Below are 6,708 nucleotides of genomic sequence, written 5' to 3'. Positions count from 1 at the left end.
AAACCACAGAAAGATCCAACAAAGAAAGAGAACTACAGACCAATCTCTCTTATGAATATTGATGCAGAAATACTCAATAAAATTCTCGCAAACGGAATCCAACAACACATCAAAACAATTATCCATCAAGATCAAGTAGGCTTTATCCCAGGAATGCAGGGATGGTTCAATATTCAGAAATCCATCAATGTTATCCACTACATAAATAAACTCAAAGAGAAAAACCACATGGTCATCTCACTAGATGCTGAGAAAGCATTTGACAAAATTCAACATCCTTTCATGTTAAAAGTCTTGGAAAGATCAGGAATTCAAGGCCCATATCTAAACATAGTAAAAGCAATATACAGCAAGCCAGTAGCCAACATCAAACTAAATGGAGAGAAACTTGAAGCAATCCCACTAAGATCAGGGACTAGGCAAGGCTGCCCACTCTCACCTTACCTATTCAATATAGTACTGGAAGTCTTAGCTAGAGCAATTAGACAACAAAAGGAAGTCAAAGGGATACAGATAGGAAGGAAGAAGTCAAAATTTCACTATTTGCAGATGATATGATAGTATACTTAAGTGAACCTAAAACTTCCACCAGAGAACTCCTAAACCTGATAAACAACTTTAGCAATGTGGCTGGATATAAAATCAACTCAAACAAATCAGTAGCCTTCCTCTATTCAAAGGATAAACAGGCAGAGAAAGAAATTAGGGAAATGACACCCTTCACAATAGCCACAAATAAAATAAAATATCTTGGAGTGAATGTAACAAAGCAAGTGAAAGATCTGTATGACAAGAACTTCAAGTCTCTGAAGAAAGAAATTGAAGAAGATCTCAGAAGATGGAAAGATCTCCCATGCTCCTGGATTGGCAGGATTAACTTAGTAAAAATGGCTATCCTGCCAAAAGCAATCTACAGATTCAATGCAATACCCATCAAAATTCCAAATAAATTCTTCATAGAGATAGAAAGAGCAATTTACAAATTCATTTGGAATAACAAAAAACCTAGGATAGCGAGAACTATTCTCAACAATAAAAGAACCTCTGGGGGTATCACCATTCCGGACCTCAAACTGTACTACAGAGCAGTAGTGATAAAAACTGCATGGTATTGGTACAGAGACAGACAGGACGATCAATGGAATAGAATTGAAGACCCAGAAGTGAACCCGCACACCTATGGTCACTTGATCTTTGACAAGGGAGCTAAATCCATCCAGTGGAAAAAGGACAGCATTTTCAACAAGTGGTGCTGGCTCAACTGGAGGTCAACATGTAGAAGAATGCAAATTAATCCATTCTTATCCCCTTGCACAAAGCTCAACTCCAAGTGGATAAAGGACCTTTACATAAAGCCAGGTACACTGAAACTATTAGAAGAGAAGTTGGGGAAGACCCTCGAATACCTAGGCACAGGGGAAAAGTTCCTGAACAGAGCACCAATGGCTTATTTTCTAAGATCAAGAATAGACAAATGAGACCTCATCAAATTGCAAAGCTTCTGTAAGGCAAAGGACACTATCAACAAGACAAAAAGGCAACCAACAGAATGGGAAAAGATCATTACCAATCCTACATCCGATAGGGGGCTAATATCGAATATTTACAAAGAACTCAAGAAATTAGACGCCAAACAACAAAATAACCCCATTAAAAAATGGGGTACAGAGCTAAACAAAGAATTCTCAACTGAGGAAACTCGAATGGCCGTGAAGCACCTTAAAAAATGCTCAACATCCTTAGTCATCAGGGAAATGCAAATGAAAACAACACTGAGATACAACCTCACACCAGTCAGAATGGCTAAGATCAAAAACTCAGGTGATAGTAGATGCTGGCGGGGATGTGAAGAAAGAGGAACACTCCTGCATTGTTGGTGGGGTTGCAAGCTGGTACAACCACTTTGGAAGTCAGTCTGGCGGTTCCTCAAAAAATTGGACATAGCACTACCTGAGGACCCAGCTATACCACTTCTGGGCATATACCCAGAAAATGCCCCAACAAATAACAAAGACATATGCTCCACTATGTTCATAGCAGCCTTATTTATAATAGCCAGAAGCTGGAAAGAACCCAGATGCCCTTCAACAGAGGAATGGATACAAAAAACGTGGTACATTTACACAATGGAATATTGCTCAGCTATCAAAAATAATGAATTCGAGAAATTCTTAGGTAAATGGATGGAACTAGAAAATATCATCCTGAGTGAGGTAACCCAATCACAAAAGAACACACATGGTATTTACTCACTGATAAGCGGAGATTAGCCCAAAAATTTGAAACAACAAAGATTCAACTACCAGACGACATGAAGCTCATGAAGAAGAAAGAACAAGTGAAGATGCCTAGGTCTTTCTTAGAAGGAGTAACTAAATACCCAAGGGAGCAAATATGGACACAAAGTGTGGGACAGAATCTGATGGGGGGCGTTGTAGGGAGACCATTCCATCTGGGTATTCATTCCATGGGCAGTCACCAAAAATAGACGCTGATAGGGATGTCAGGATGGGAAAGCTGACAGCAGCCTGATAAGGCTGTCTCCTTAGAGGTCCCCCAGAGTTGGACATACCCAGAGACAGATACCCACAGCTATCCATTAATCTGATCAAAGGTTCCCAATGGAGGAGTCAGAGAGTAAATTGAAGGAACCTTAAGGGCTGGTGGCCCCATGAGGAGAGCAACAATACCAACCAGCCAGAGCTCCCCAGGGTCTAAACCACCAGCCTAGGAGCATATGGAGAGACACATGACTCTAGCTGTATATGTAGGGGAGGATGGCCTTGTTGGGCATAGGTGGGAGACAAGGTCATTGGTACCCTGAAGGCTGAGCACTGGGGGAGGGGGGATCTGAGGGTGGGGAGGGGGGCTGGGGGTAGGTGGGTAAACATCTTCATAGAGGCAGGAGGAGGGGGGATGGGATAAGGGGTTCCTGGGTGGTGGGGGAAATATGGTAAGGGGATAAAATTTGAAATGTAAATATTATATCCAATAAAAGAGGGGGAAAATAGAAAAGCTGTTAGAACCAACATTCTTAATAAAAGGTCAGCCCTCTTAAAAAAAAAAAAACTGTCTTGATACTAAAATTTGTTTTGAGAATTGTATATTGCAGAATGATCAGCCTTGGTGTATCTACTCAACAAGCAAGCTGGGCAGACCTGCTCAAACCTCTGAGGTCCGGGAATTCCATCTGGAGGCAGCGAAGACACAGCATCAGAGGATTGTCAACTTGCTCTCCCCCCCCCACTCCTCTTCTAATATCTCAACGCCCATAATCAGCTTGAAGAAGTTAATGAAGAGTCAGCGCCCCTATTCCCTGGGCTTGGGGACTAAGGTGATAAATGTTGGGCTGTCTCTCTAGGGAAAAGTAGTGGTTTTGTCGGAATAGAGAGGATTAGCTAGGGTTTATTGCATAGCCATAACCTATTAGTAGAAATCTGTATAATTAATATCAATATGAAGATATAAATTCTTAAATGGCACCAATTTACTTTGTTTATAAATTTTAAGGTTTTCATTGGCATGAGCTTCTCAGTGATATAAGAGTGAGACGAATATTGTTACTCTCATAGGCATTGTACCAGTATAACACATTTAGGAATACAAAGCTTAGACCCAGTCCTTCTTTAACTTTTTTAAACTGATTTGAGATGGTCAGCCTGTGACTTAAGGGAGTATAGCAAATTCATGACTTGGAGTTTATTATAAGGGTGTTCTCTATGTTTTATTTAGAAATAGCTGAGTGGAGTTAACAGGCAACAGTCCAGATTACCTTACATGGATAGCTGGTTTTCAAAACATCAGAAATCCTTAGAATTGACATGACAAACATTTCAGTATTAATGTTCATTTTCATTAGAGACCTGTCTACTCCAGACAGCTTCCTATATTGAATTCTAAGAAGAAATTGAGCATCCTTGGAGTTACTCCAGTTGTGGTGAGACAGCCACTAGGCAAGAATTGCCACTTTCCTTCTACAGACAAATTACTGTCCAGAAAAGGACACACTTGCAGAATAGTCGACTGATTATATCTGCCTAGACAGAGTAATCAGCCCTTAATAATTCTGCAGCACTAAGGTTTGTCAGAAGATCCTGGGCCAGAAGGCAGAAGAACAGATGCTCCAACGTTTTGAAGTAGAGCGAGTGTCCAGGTGTTCAGAGGTCTCTATAAATTGGCTAAGTTTTAGAAACTACGATTTGTGCTTCCCACAATTATAGTTAACTCAGTCATTCTGGATTTCTGATGGGGTTGAAAACATATAGCTATTGACCTTAAGAGAAAAGATTTGAGTGGATGGTCGTCAGCTGACATTCATCCTAAAGCCAGGTTCAGAACTAAATGTTTTAGTTAGAATAGATGACAGAGGAGCTGGTTAGTCAACAAAAGGATGGACTGGGTATTAGGACTATCCTGTACCTCACTGGTACAAATTTGCATAATTATGCTCTAATTGTATTTTGAGAGAAAAGTTTCATTTTAACAGGAAGAGTGATGTGTAGAAGGAGCTAAGGTAGGAGGAGTACTGAGAGGAAGAAAAGGAGTAAGAAGAGGAGAAGAAGAAGGAGAGGAGAAGCTAGGTGATGAAAGAGAGAAAGAGGGGGGAGACAGGGAGGCAGATATTCATGTATCTCCACCAGTCAAAGATAGTTGTTATATCTAGGTCGGTCAGTGGGTTTCACCTCTGATTGAACAATTCCAAACTTATAAAGCCTATGATTAACATTATTTTTAAAAAATGTATAAATGCAAAAAGGAAAAGGGGGCATGGGATAGGGGTTTCCTAAGGGGGGTGGGGGGGAATGGGCATAGGGGATGCCATCTGAAGTGTAAAAAAATTATCTAATTAAAAAAAAAAAGAAAAAAAAAAGGTTACTGGAAGCTTATGCAAGTGATTGACAATAAACTTGATGCTGACCATGTGTTGTTTTTAACTGATATTTTCTATCAACAAGATTGCTGTCAAGTACAAAATAGGTATTTTTTGAAATTTTGAATTTTGAAATTTTGTGAATTTTGAAAAACTAAAATAATTGCTTATTTCACTATTTTCATAAATGCTAAGAAATGCTCAACTTATGTTTACTATTCTCATGTAAGCATGACACAGCTATGCCAGCAATATAACTATCTTAATTTGCTCTCCTCTGAATGAAGTGGGACTATGATCTTGATTTGTTCCCAGGCTTAGTTAGGTTTCCATTGTTGTAATAACAACTATGAACAAAAGCAACTTGTGGAGCAAAGGGTTTATTTTATTTTATAGCTTATAGTCCATCAGGATGGAAAGTCATGTCAAGAGCTCAAAGTAGGACCCTGGAAGTAGGAACTGAAGCAGAGGCCATGGACAAGTGCTGCATAGAGTTGTTCTCCTAATGGTTTGTTCACCCTGCTTTTGTATTAAAGCATACACCCCAGGCTACCGGCTTCTCACAAGGGACTGGTGCCCCAAACATCTCTAGAAAAGGCTCTTCGAGTTGACTGCACATAACATGATAGAGATGTTTTCTCAATCAAGGTTGCTCTGCTAATAGGACTTTAGCTTGTGCCTAGGTTAGATAAATGTCTAACCAGAACGCCACCAAACAGAAAGGCTTCTCTCAAATTTTATGAGTTCTGATAATTAGACACAGCAGTAAATGTCTGTGTTTATGTCCACATTAATCTGCTAGAAATCATTCCATTTCTAAATTTTAATTAGTCTTTCCAATATGTTTTTATTTGTACAGTTTAGTTCAAGAACAATTGACAATGACCTTGAGAGATTATCACACACACATGAGCAGCCATGTGTGCATGAGCGTGTGCACGTGCACACACACACACACACACACACACACAAACACACACACACACCGTTCTTGGACTTTGTTTTAGAATATGACCTTACAATAACAATATGAAAAAATAATAACACTTTTAGCAATAAAAATGTCAAAATCCTCCTTTACAAATACTTATACAGTTTTTGTTCCATTATTGTCTCTGAGAATAAAATATATTGATATGAATGTAGAAGTGATTTTTTAATGAAAAACAAATATATAGTTTTATCAACCCAATAGATGAGTAACATTAGATTAGAGTTTGATACTTTTGACCATAACTATTATACTTCTAACTTTATGCCAGCAATCAGGAAAGGAATGTCTCCATGGTTCATGATATAAATATGTGTGTTGAAAAGATATTTAAAACACTTAAACCAAACAATTTTTGAGTGCTTTTTGATGATGGCAGTGGTGCCACATACCTATATTTGAGAAGTACTGCTCTAAGCAACTAGTTGACATATTATCATTAAATCAAATCATCCCTCTATGTATGAGAAAACTAACAAGTGCCTGAAGACTGGTCTAACCAAACAATCTCACACTCCTATTTTCATACACTGGATAGAAGAGCTATTCACTGTGTGCTACTGAAAAGCATGGCTCACCTCATGAATTCTGGGTTTTGTAGCTAAAAGAATTTTAAAAAGTACTTAGAAAGAAGCTTGAGGCCATTTTTGTTAGTTTGAGAGAAAAACAATCAGAGCAGGTGAGCTGCACATTATGTTTTGAATGGACAGGGGATGATGGATAAGAACAAGAGCGATAGTATGTTTTCTGAGTTTAAAGTAAAACAAGTAGGCAGGCTCAATGAGGTCTACAGGCAGAGGTATGAAGGGAAGGCTCATCAGAGAGTAAAGATACCCAGAATAACCTT

This window comes from Arvicanthis niloticus, chromosome 16 (genome assembly GCF_011762505.2).
Source record: "Arvicanthis niloticus isolate mArvNil1 chromosome 16, mArvNil1.pat.X, whole genome shotgun sequence".
In the NCBI taxonomy this organism is placed as follows: Eukaryota; Metazoa; Chordata; class Mammalia; order Rodentia; family Muridae; genus Arvicanthis; species Arvicanthis niloticus.
The sequence above is the reverse complement of the archived record's forward strand: the minus strand, read 5'-3'. Positions refer to the sequence as shown.